The sequence below is a fragment of the Lissotriton vulgaris genome, chromosome 2_1, assembly GCF_964263255.1.
Source record: "Lissotriton vulgaris chromosome 2_1, aLisVul1.2, whole genome shotgun sequence".
NCBI classification, from domain to species: domain Eukaryota; kingdom Metazoa; phylum Chordata; class Amphibia; order Caudata; family Salamandridae; genus Lissotriton; species Lissotriton vulgaris.
In genome coordinates, this window is record NC_141687.1 from 900,432,863 (window position 1) to 900,445,461 (window position 12,599).

The following is a 12,599-nucleotide window of genomic DNA, read 5'->3' on the forward strand; positions in this document are numbered from 1 at the left end:
GCTCTCCCTGTCTCCCTCGCTCTCCCTCTGTCTCCCTCGCTCTCTCTCACTATGCCTCCCTCGCTCTCCCTCTGTCTCCCTCGCTCTCCCTCACTCTGCCTCCCTCGCTCTCCCTCTGTCTGCCTGTCTCCCTCCCTCGCTCTCCCTCTACCTCTGTCTGCCTGTCTCCCTCCCTCGCTCTCCCTCTGTCTGCATGTCTCCCTCCCTCACTCTCCCTCGCTCTCCCTGTCTGCCTCAGTCTCCCTCGCTCTCCCTCGCGTTGCCTACCTCGCTCTCGCTCTGTGAGCCTCTGTCTCCCTCCCTCGCTCCCCCTCTGTCTGCCTGTCTCCCTCCCTCGCTCTCCCTCTGTCTATCTGTCTCTGTCTCCTTCCTCCCTCCCTCTCCCTCTTCATCTCACTATGCCTGTGTGTGCCTGGGCTGACACAGCTTCTGGGCACACACACACTCAGCCAGGCAGCCGCACCCGAGCACTTCACACCTCTTTCAGAGACCATTCGCATGCTAATGAGCTTTGTTTAGCTCTTAGGCCCCTGCAGCCCCACTCTGACGGAAATCGCCCGCCCTCACAGAGAGTCTCTACATCGCGCTGCCACAGGGACAAAGGAACGGGCACAAAGGGAAGATCGGAGTGGAGCGCGCGCCCCCCCCCCCCCTGGATGGTGCCGCGCCCCCCCAGGGGGGCGCGCCCCACAGTTTGAAGAACCCTGTGTTAACGTGTAAGGGTGTGCAGTTAAACCAACCAGACATGGAGTGAGTTCAGACAGGAGTGCTGCAGAGATGACAGTCTGTATCAAATGCTTGACATGGTTGCAGATGTGTCTTTTATGTTATGAGTGACTAGCAACTCACTGCAGCAGTCACAGTTCACATTACACTACCACAGGGCACAAGTCTGTATATGTTGTGGTGACAAAACACTTCATCTAAACAGATTTTGCACTGTCAGGTAAACTCCAGTTTGTTGCCCAAAGAGAACTTCTAGTCGCACGCTGTTCTAATTCCTTTAACACCGGTTGTGGGTTCAAAAGCGTATAAAAAGACAGATGCAGAAATAAATGTTCTATTCTGCAAAGTTATGTGCATTTTATGTGGCGTTCACTAGGTCATTGACTCCTGCGCCAATTTTGTAATCTGGGCAACATTTACAGTTCTGGGGAAATCGTGTAGTCTGTAGACACTGTAATTGGTTTTGTATTTTACTATGTAGGGTGATTTACATTTACATTAGCTAATGGTTGGGGAGCTTAGAAGAGAGTAGTTCTCGCAGTTTTGACTGTTTAGTGACTGACCTCTGTTACTTCAGCAATACTGGAAGTTATACACAGTAGCGGTCGGTGGTGGGAGTGGGGAAGGGGAGGGGCAGGGTGGGGATAGTAATCTATGGATTACGGAGGCTTGCAGGTAAGTAAACATATAAATAAATGAAACGAATTTTGTTGCGCGCACTCCATCCCCAAATGTGATACAGTGCACGTAACGAAATTCGTTTTCTTTTTTATGTGTTTACTAACCTATAATCCTCCGTAATCCATAGATTACTACCCCCCACCCTGTCCCTCCCACTCCCCACATTACCGCACGGCAGCTACTCCCACCACTAACCGCTACTGGTTATAAGTTCTTTTACCAGGAGTGCAGGCCTCTGGAAGGCATGTGAATGAGAGAGCATGAAACGGCCTGCGTTGTGGGGAAAAATAGGCACATTGTATTTTTTTTACAATTTTGGGAAAAATTTGGCAAAGCTGGTTTTGTTTTTGGGTAAAATTATTCTTTCCTAAAATGGCATTCCGTGAAGCTGTGGACTTTCTTGCAGTACCAGAACATTAGGGGGGGACTAACCAAATTAGTCAGTATGCAAGTGACATCATGGTGTGTGCCATCACAGTCAGTGATGTCACAATACATGACATTACACGTGGCATTACAGTAAGTGACATCACAAGAAGTAACATCAGATATTATGATCTCACACATTTGTTTTTTAGGTATATCATGAGTGCATTTAGGCACATTATGAGATTTAACAAATTAGATTTTGCTTTTGGGTTGTGCTAAAAAAGAGGTGCAATCCCAATGCAAAGCACATCATGTAATATGCAGATGGCAGAATTATTATTTTTTAAATGTAGCTAGCTAAGTGGGTTACTGCTTTGAACACAGATCTTTTTTTTACTTGCAGTTCTTAAATACTAAGCCTTTTAATATAGCACAGTGAGCTAAGTAGGACATGTGACTGCTACACCTTTTAACCCTGACTGACTCATTGAACACATCTTGTACACTGATTTTCACACTTGCGTGATTTATTGTCAATCTGTATGTTATGTAAATCTCTCTGACACCCCGCATTGGGTTGCCAGGTTAATGTTGGGCACGCAGCACCTCTGCTCCGACCTTTGCTTTCACCTGCAGTGGAGTAGAGAGTAGAGAGTGGTGTCGTAACTTAAACACTGCCAATCCACCCCCGCTGCTCGCCGTCCTTTTTCCCCAGCACCACCCCACCTGCCCCGGGCGGAGATCTGGGGGATAGCTCCGGGCGCCAGAAGCTCTAGCTACACCACTGTTACACTTGCTGTCCTATTCCAGGGTCTGTCTTCTGTCTCTATATTTTCACTTGTCAGTCCTCTCCCTATGGTGAATACTGTCTTCTCATTTTCCTTTTCAGGCTTGCAAAGTCCTCTTGATTTTTACTGTTGTCATGGGTGTGTTTCACAAGGTAGGTATTCTTGCTCCCATACTCCACCTCGCATATCCCATAACTATAGATCACAAAACATTGTCATTTTTGTGCGTATTGAAAAATAGTAGAATGGAATCCACTGTCTGCACCCACGTAATCAGTGTCACATCATGTCCCTGCTGCCACACAGAAAAGCATCTCCACTTGCTTGTTATCACACAGCAAAGTGCTCACATACCAATATATGTTGTGTCAAAAAGCAGGACAGCAAAGAAAGTCACATGGCAGAGGCAACAGACTGATGAAGCAAATCCTTATTTAATCAAAAACACTGGGAATCGTTGTGCCAAATTCCATCATTTTCTACTCATTGGGCCGTTGGAGTCCGTGACCAGCCATTAGCTAATCCATCTTGGTGCTAATCCAATAGGAGCAGTATATCCATAACACCAGGCAGGTCCCCTCCAGACATCAACATAAGTAAACCCAGATTTTAAGGCCTTCTTGGGCCTCCTTAGTGAGATGGAGCTAAATTCCTGTCTCATAGTGAGCATGGTCCCTAGATCTGGACATATCCATCAGGCTTAGGAGTCTAATGTAGCAAACAACAAAGTGATGGACGAAATGCCTGAAATCAGCCACTGAGGATTGTTCAGGCAGTCATTCCAGGCAGCCATTTTTGATGCAGAGTTGCACTCTACCCAGAAACCACCCACATGGAAATCAGGCTTGTACCTGCTCCCAAAGGATCAGTCTAGCCTGAACTGTAATACAAGGCACCCCTCCTGATAGGAACAATAGCAACCCCATACCAGTTTCTGTTTCCATTCGCCTCATCAGTGATGTGCAATGTGAGTCTCATGGCACTATGAGCACATGGAAATAAATCGCTTGTGTATTTTTTATCTTTTCTTGATTCTTCAAGGTTGCAACATGAGTATTTACCACAAGCTGGTGCCACCCTAAACATTATATAAGGGTCACCGCTCTACCACTTCAAATACAGGGGTTACTTGTTATTTTTTGGAATTATACAACTAAATATTAAACTTTTTTGGTCCTGATGAAGCGCCAAGGATCGTTTTGACCACAACTGGCCGCAAAACATGTTGACCTTCTAGTTACTAGGGTATATCACTACCGCAGTAGTAAGAACAACCTACGGGTTTTGTACTCTGACAGGCAAGCCAATATATTAAAAAACCTTTAAGGTATTCCCTAGCCAGTTTTAAATACTCACTCACCCACCCACCTTTCACAACCCTCTGAATAAATCTCACACCCTCACTCATCATACGGCGTAATAAAAAGATCTCCGCCAAAGAGACCCTTTGGGGGGGCCCCTAGGGCATTGCAGCACCCGCCCTACGAGGAGCAACCCCCAATTATGAAGCAGGACATCCCTTGGGATGTGTGAGGGCAACAAGAGACAAAATCTGTGATTGTCCCTGTTCTTGAGAACTGTACCTAGATTCTCCTTTTCCCCACTTTATCTTTTCTTTCTGGACATTAGTTGTGTCCCAATAGGTAAAGTTACCCATTTCTTGGATTTATATTGGTAATTGGAGCACGGGTACTGGACCTCAACTAGCTCCTAGTCCTCCCTCTTCTTTTTGATTGATAAGCATTGTTGTTACCCAGAGTGTGGTAGGTGATGCCTATTTTGATCTGTGCGTTTTTTGATGATTGGAATGTTAGTGGTGAAGTGCCTAAATGTGTAGAAATGTCATGCTCAAACGTAGGCGCTTGTTGTAACTAGGTGCAACTCTCGCTCCTGTCTTTGCAGATATGTGTTTAGGCAGCATGTTCTATCCATTCAGTTGTAGTTTGTTAATTATAGGTTGGGGCACTGGATCAAATTGAGTCATCTCAGTGAGAAAAGGTCTAGGGCTCTATGTTTATAACAAAGCTGAGAGAGCAGTTTTGTTTGTGATTGCAGATCTGCAGTTTATTAGGTCACATTATAATTGCATAATTAAAGGCAGGTTAGAAAGATCATTGGAATGCTGTGACAAACTGATATTAGGATGACTTTATGTCTTCTGCCCTGGGCATTGGCTGGCTCTGTAGCTGCACTCCAGGGAGGGGGTGCTATGTTATGATGTTGATTGGGAAGGTGGTATTAGCGTTGTAGTGTTGGGCAAGGATTGAATGTCATAGGAAGGTAAAGGTCTTTAAGATTGATTGTGAGAGTGAGTTGTCTCTTCTAGTGATGTCAGTTGTATTGTCTTTCAATTGTGCATCGTGGGACTTTTTTCTATGGAATTACTGGGCTCTTTTCATAGGGTTTACTGCATACTCTGAGAGTACCATTTCAAGTATCCTGTTGTTCATAGGGTTATCGATAAATTACCCACCCAGTGTGATTATTTATTTCTCAAGCTTTCCCAAGACTCGGAATCTGCTTGAGCTAGAGTGAGCACATTCACCAATATCACAACATAAAGTGTTGCTTCCGGGGGAAGATCTAACAATGTGGGTACCTCTGCAGCTGTGGCAAGCTAGATCCAATTCTTTGTATGCATCAGCAATTACAGACCCTCTAGGGAACATTTGCATCTGATTCTTTAGTGGAGGGAGCTGGTGTCTGCATACGCTTGAGGGGAGGTTGCTATAGGGAATCCAATGGAGAAACCATGATAATACAATCAGAAATGTCTTCCACACACCCGTTGGCTAACTTTCCTTATGCTGTTCCAATAGTCCCATCATCACTTTTAGGAGGGGTATTTGAGGGCATGACACTTTGAATGTTAGTCATAGCACAATGTCAAGTAAGTAGTCCATTGTTGATGTTTTTAATGTATTTATCAATTACGACCATTGCGCAAGCTAAAATGTTTGTGATTGAAGTACAAGACTTACCTGAAGCCTTAGTCTTGGCCGAGGTGGGCAAGGGTTTTCTTTTCACCATGGTAAAGAGAGAGGTAGAATCTCAATTTGGGTGGACAGAGAAAAACCTACCGAGTAGGCCCAGCCCAGCCTTCTCCAGGCTCTGACGGGTGAAGAGAGGACCACTCTTGGCTTGGTCTTCACCTGCACGTCCTGCACACATCCCTTGCCAGCTGGTTCACATTGCGCTTAAAAGTGCTCACCACTCATCGTGGGCTTCAGACTGGGAGTTGTGCCCCCCCCCCCCCTGCGGCAACCACGAAAGGCCTTTTTATGTAGTTACTCATAAGTTGGAAACTATTAAACTGCAGCCTCATTCTTCCAAAAGGTTAACCGGTTTCTCTGAGTTTGTGTATTCAGGGAAGGCGACCAGGTGAGGAAGGAGGTGAAGTCGCAAAGCCACTAAAGTAGTATGTTTAGCGCTGTGGTTCCTCTTTGGCCAGTCATTGTGTTCAGACTACTTGGGGGTCTGCACTTGGTGAGAGGTAGACTACACAGTCAGATAATCAGAATATAATACCTCACACTACATAAATCAAGGTCAACCACCCTTATGGAGAGCAATGTGTCATATTATGCACCCAGCTGAGGACAAGAGCCTTCCTTTATGGCCTAGGACAATAGCACAAGAGCATTGAGTAGTAAAAAAATTCACAATTCTCCATAGGGTGGTAACAACACTGAAGACTGAAAATAGTTCCTAAAAGTCTTGGAACCACATGAACCTTAAGTACTGCACAGCAAGGTGAAGGTGTTGTTGCTGACGGTTCTGTGTAGGTTAGATCCTTTTCCATTATCAACTAGATATGTCTATAACTGTCCAAACACTCAATCAGTATCCCATGTGCCCTTCCTTTTGTATGCAGCACGTATGTAAGGTTTAGGCATAGGTAAGAACAGTTGAGGCTATACACAAAGACTGGTTGCAAACTTGAAGCTCCAGTTGAGTAAAGCATGCCGTTTTGGAATGGATCCCATCAGTCATTCTATCCCTCATCCACAGGGTGGGTCATTGCATTTTGGTCCCTCACCACCAGGGGCCTTAGACCCCCGGTCTTCAAGCTACTGGGATGAGTTGGGGATGGCAAGGTCACTCAGAGAGAGGCTCCTGACATTTCTCAATGAACAGTCTTGCTAAGAGCTAATATGCCTGGAGTTTGTCAGCCCCAAATTAAGGGGAGTGGGTATAACCAGGTATAGTAAATCTCCTTGAATATGTAGGCAGGCACGTCCACAAGCCCTGTGGGTCAGGAGAGAAGACCACTCCGCAGGTAGTTGTGTCAACTTTGGTATAAACAGATCGCGGAAGAGGGAGTGGCTTCTTAGTGGTGGCAAGCGAAGCAGTTCTGACACCTCCAAGTGAGGTATGCTTCCTGGGAGGGCAACATTCCACAAACACAAAATAAGGAGTGTATTGATGGTTGTTTCTAAAATGTAGGATCCATGTGGAGAAGTGTGGCTCAATGATTAGAGCGGCAGACCCTGATGCAGAGGTCTAGCCCGGGACCAGGGTTCAATTCCCCGCCTTGGCGGGTCTTGGGCTCAAAATTCCACGGATCTGATAATTCTCGCCTCGGTGCCTATTCCAATCATGGAGTCCCACTCTGCAACTCTGGACAATAGCTTGCTTAATCTCCACAACGGCCCCCACAACGCTAAGGATGCCTGGCCTCCACCTTGGGGGTGCCCAGGAGTGGACGCCTCACAGGGAAAGCCAGGATGGGTTCCACTGTGGTATTCGTACAAGCGCCTTGAGACCCTTGCGGGTGAGTAGTGCGCTATACAAGTATCAATTTACAATTTACATTTGCACTCCTGCCCAAGCTCTCTCTCCATGTCTTTAGCTTCGGAGTGTGGTTGCACAGCTCTCTGCAGGTGCGCCGTAGGCCGTGATTTCAGGCCCCGGTTTTCCCACCATCATCCCTCAATTGCGCATGTGTTATGGAACACTCTGTCCCTCACACATGCTAAGTTTAGCTTTATTTCTCAGTCACTCTGAGATCCTGGTGCCTGGAGGTCAGCGATGTGGCGCTACAGAAATCCAGATCTTTAAAGTTGCAGGAATATTTTGCTGAGCATCCCCTGGATTGAGCATTTACGTCCTCGTTCAGAAAACATTTTAGAATAAAACTCAGTAACTTGTATCAATATATATATATATGCACTCTGGGGCAGATCTACAAGGAAGTGCCACAGCATGGCACCGCAAGCCCTTTGGCTGTGCCATGCTACAGCACTTCCGAAGCACAGGGATGCAACATATTTACAAGAATATGTCGCCTCTCTGTGCATGCCCCTGCGCTGGCACACAAACTGCAGCCATGCGCTGGCGTAGGCACCTTTGCACCATGGTGCAAGGATGCCTGCGACGTGGGGAGATTGTTTTTGTGCAGGAGGGGGCACCTTCCTGTACAAAAATAATCACTACAGGCATTTTCCTCTTTCTTTGCCTGCTGTAGAATGCACCTCTAGGGTGGCGTAGCATTCAGACTCATCTCCAAATTTACGATTTCTCGTAAATCTGGAGATGTGTCTTGTTCCATGGGTGTTCCGTGGGAACATCCACAGCAACACTAATGGAACGCCCCTTCAACACAAAGTGCTGCATGTGAAGGGGCTGTATTTACAAGGAGAGGAAAAATCACGCATGGTGGCTTTTTCTGTCCTTGTAAATATGGAGGAGCCCCCTGCGCCACCAGTACATCACAAAAAATGACATACTGGTGGCGCAGGGGTTTGTAAATCTGCCCCTACGTTTCTAGCCGCTACATGATATAAACATTTCTAATAGCTGCACAACTGCTAACACTAAACCTATCTTGAAGCTTTAAAATTACCTCACCCCCTCATTTCCCAATAACAGCCGCAATAATAGATACTCACACTTCGATATAGAGGCCCTTACTTGGTCTTTGTGATGTTAGTGTTTTTCCACTCGTTCGACAAAATAAAAGCCTCGAATTTGAAATGAAGAAATTATTTATAATTGGAATGAAAACATCATTACAAACAGTATGCTACTTTTAACACATGCGTTTTAAATTAAAGGTGATAGTCACATTAAATGAGCTTTGAAATAACAAAGAAGTTGAGTTTTACATTCCTTGCACAAAAAAAATGCTTTATGTATTTTAGGGCTTTAAGTTATTGTTTTTATTGCCTAAAACAAAAACAGAAAGGCATTATTTATGTGAATACCAGCAACAAACACAGCGACTTGTTTCCCACCTCATCGTTCAACTCTTCGGTTCAGCGAGCCAGCAAGGTAATTTTCTCCGGCGATTAGAACTCTATTCTGAAAATAAGTATTGCATCTATATATTGTTTTTGTTAAACAACTTTCTTGTACTGTTTTCAGTAAATGCATCAGTGGAATTACATGTAGCGAAAGTATAAAAGTAGAAAATAGTATCAGTGAAGATATTTTCTGTCTGTTGTTAGGTCTCGCCTGGGAGAGCCCCGTGCACAGTCACTTGTGAGAATTTGTTTCACACAAAAAAAACTTAAAAAGAAACGCTTTGAACCTGCCCATAACTTCCCAGTGGTGGGCTTCTGAGTCACTCTGATTTCTTTTCATTGATCAGCAGCTGCTGATTTCACTTTTGTGGTCTTGCTAACAGACCACTTTTGGAGGATTTTGATTTCACCTTCTTTAGATTAGAAACACAGCACGGTCCTGCAGGAATCAGCTGAGTGTGCCTTACAACTCCCTTCCCCTTGTTCGCTACAGGTTGTTCAACAGATGGGCAGAGCTGTCTCATCTTTCCTTTCTGCATGGAGAATGATGCGCCCTAAAAACAGCAAAGTCAGTTATTGTTAAAGCACATTTTGGAAGGTAATAACTCTTGTAAACAGCTTCTACTGCTTTTTTATTCCTACAAAGTCGTCTTGATGCTCTTTTACGTTCATGTAACACCAAAAGAAACACCTACCTGTGCGCATATTCATTAAAAATGGCTCGCCTTCTACATTTGCAGACCAAAGGTTACTTTACAAGCCCATATAGGATGTTATGTTTAATTACTAAAAAATAGAACGCTTATCACTTGTTTCTTTCTGGCTACGCTCATTCTGCCTTTGGCTTTGCCTTTTTCCTCTTAATAAAGATTGGTTATATCTCCTAAATTTTAGAGACTTATATATATATATTTTTTTTTAAGTTTTATTGTTTTATTGCAAGGAAATACAGCAATACATAATAAGCAAAATAACACAATGTGTACTAAAAATATATAACAGATTTTAACGAGAAAAGGAAAAGAGAAAAAAAAGAAAAAAGAAGAAAGAATAAGTCAAGCAGTAAAATTAATTAAATTAGATCCACTCGGCAATTGGTGCCCAAATTTTTTCCCCCATGGCTCTTTTTTTAACCCCCTTTAACTTATATATAGCAGATTCAATGTTGTACATAAATAATAATTTTTCACGCCACATAAAAACGTGGGCGGATCCGGGCTAATCCATTCCTTAGTGATGCAAGATCTAACTGCAGCCATACAGAGAAAAAGAAAGTAAGATATTGGTCTTGGCCTAATAACAGTATGGTCTATGCCAGGCAATAACAATTCCGCAGTTATCTTAATCTCACATTTCAAAATAATGGATAGAAAAGTTTCAATATGTTGGTACAGCATTGAAAGTTTGGAACATAGAAAAAACATGTGTAATTCATCAGCTGCATATAGCCCGCACCGACTGCAGGTCGTACCTGCCGTCGTGCTCCACTTAACAATTTTGCTTGGAGTGTAATAAAGATTATGGATACACATAAAATGTTGGGATTTCATCATCCCGGTTATAAGACACTCTGAAGCCATTTTAATCGACAATAAAGTATCAACATCAGGTATACCTAAACTGTTAGCTCATTTCAACTGACATTGACCTAGGTCATCCCCATATTCCTGCATTAAGCTTGAATAAATAATTCCTATACGGGGGTTTTTTGCAAGAGCTCTAACAATGGAGTTTTAACTGGAGGACTTAAAGGATGGTTCTGTAGGAAGCTTCGGAGTTGAAGAAATTTAAAAAAATCATTTCTTCCCACAGAAAAATTATTCATTCAATCCTGAAATGAAACAATTTGGTCATTATAAAATAAATCACCCAGATACCTTATTCCTTTCTGCTGCCATCTATACATGGTTAAACCATAGAAAATTTCTGGTAAGAGATCCTTTGATGTAAAGGGAGTGTAGAAGTTTAATTTCCTTAGTTTTATATGTTTTCGGACTTTTTGCCAGACTCCAAAAGCTGACTTCAGTATCTTATATTTGGTTTTCTTGTAATAACTGGGCTCTACCATCCTCAAGATGGTGCCCTTAACTTTCTCACCCATAATCATTTGATAAATTGATGGAGTCTGGCAATCAAGCACTTCCACTCTATCTCCCATAATTAAGGGGTTAATGTATTGCAATGCGGCAGAAAAATAGTAAAAAAGAAAGTAAGGAACATTCCATCCGCCACATTTATTGCTGAGTATCATTTTCTTAGCAACTTTCCTATGACGTTTATAGCCCCATAGAAACCGAAAAATAGTTCTCTCTAAATTTCTAAAGCAAAGCAGTTGAAAATCTAATGGTATTGTGCGAAACAGATATAATACTTTTGGTAGAATCAACATTTTTAAAATGTTAAGTCTGCCAAAAAGTGATAAATGTAAGTGATCTAGACGCTGCAGTGAAGTATTAATTTGAGTTACTATAGGGTTTAAGTTACGTTCTGGTATCTTCTCTATGGGTAATGAAATCTTAATTCCTAAGTATGTGACCTCTCGAGTAGTAGAGATATTTGCAGGTGGATTTTCTCCTGAGCAAAGAATTTGTGTTTGTTCAAAATTGAGTTTGTAACCAGAAAAAGACCCAAACTGTTTAGCAATCTCATCAATAGTAGGTAGAGCTGTTTGAACGTCCGTAGTAGTTATCACTATATCATCGGCGTAGGCTAAAACTCGATAATTAATATTAGCTAAGTGAATGGGTTTAATATTTGGTTCCAAAACAAACCGATTAATTAGAGGATCAATATAAAAAGCAAAAAGTAACGGAGAACAGGGGCATCCCTGTCTGGTGCCCCTAGTAATTAATAAAGGTGAGGATATTTGCCCAATAATTCGAATATACGCTCTAGGGGAAGTATACAAAGTTTTTAAAGCTTTTATAATGCCTTGGCCTAGTCCCTTCCTGGACAGGATTTCCCAAAGATAGCCCCAAGCAACCCGGTCAAAAGCTTTCTCAGCATCTAGAAATACAAGTCCAATATTAGACCGAGTTGCTTGAGACCAATCCAAGAAAGAAATCACACGCCAAATGTGATCAGCATTGTCTCTAGCAGGGATAAAGCCATGTTGGTAAATAGAAGCTAAAGGGGAAAAAATGTTTGATAATCGTAAAGCTAAAATTTTGGAAAAAATGTTACTATCGGCATTTATGAGTGATATTGGATGGAAAGATGAGGGTAGTAACGGAGGCTTGCCTTTTTTAAGAAACACAGTGATTATGGAGTCATGCCATGATTGAGGGGCGCTACCTTGCTGAGCATTCAGACATAGATCCAATAATTCTAATTTTAGAACATTCCTAAACTGTTTAAAAAACTCTAAAGAAATGGCATCGGGACCTGCAGCTTTTCCTGAAGCTAAAGACATTAAAGAGAGTTCGATTTCCTCCCACGTGAATGGTGAATCTAGTTTCTCCTTCTCTTCATTAGATAGAGTAGTATTCAAAGCTAAGTCAACAAACCGAGTAATCTGATCTGAGCAGTCAGGACGATCATCGTCAGCATACAACTTAGAATAGAAGTTACTAAATACTTTAAGAATGTCTTCTAATTTGCTAACAGTCGTCCCTGTCTGATTGTTTATTTTATTAATACTAGCAAATGTCGCTTTTTGTCTAGCCCTCTTTGCCAAGAGTTTACCAGAATTTTCTCCAACTTCATAAACCTCTGTCCTAAAGGCAGAGACTTGTTGAGCAAACTTTGTGGCAAATCGCTGATGTATCTTGACTTTAAGAGTCGTTAACTT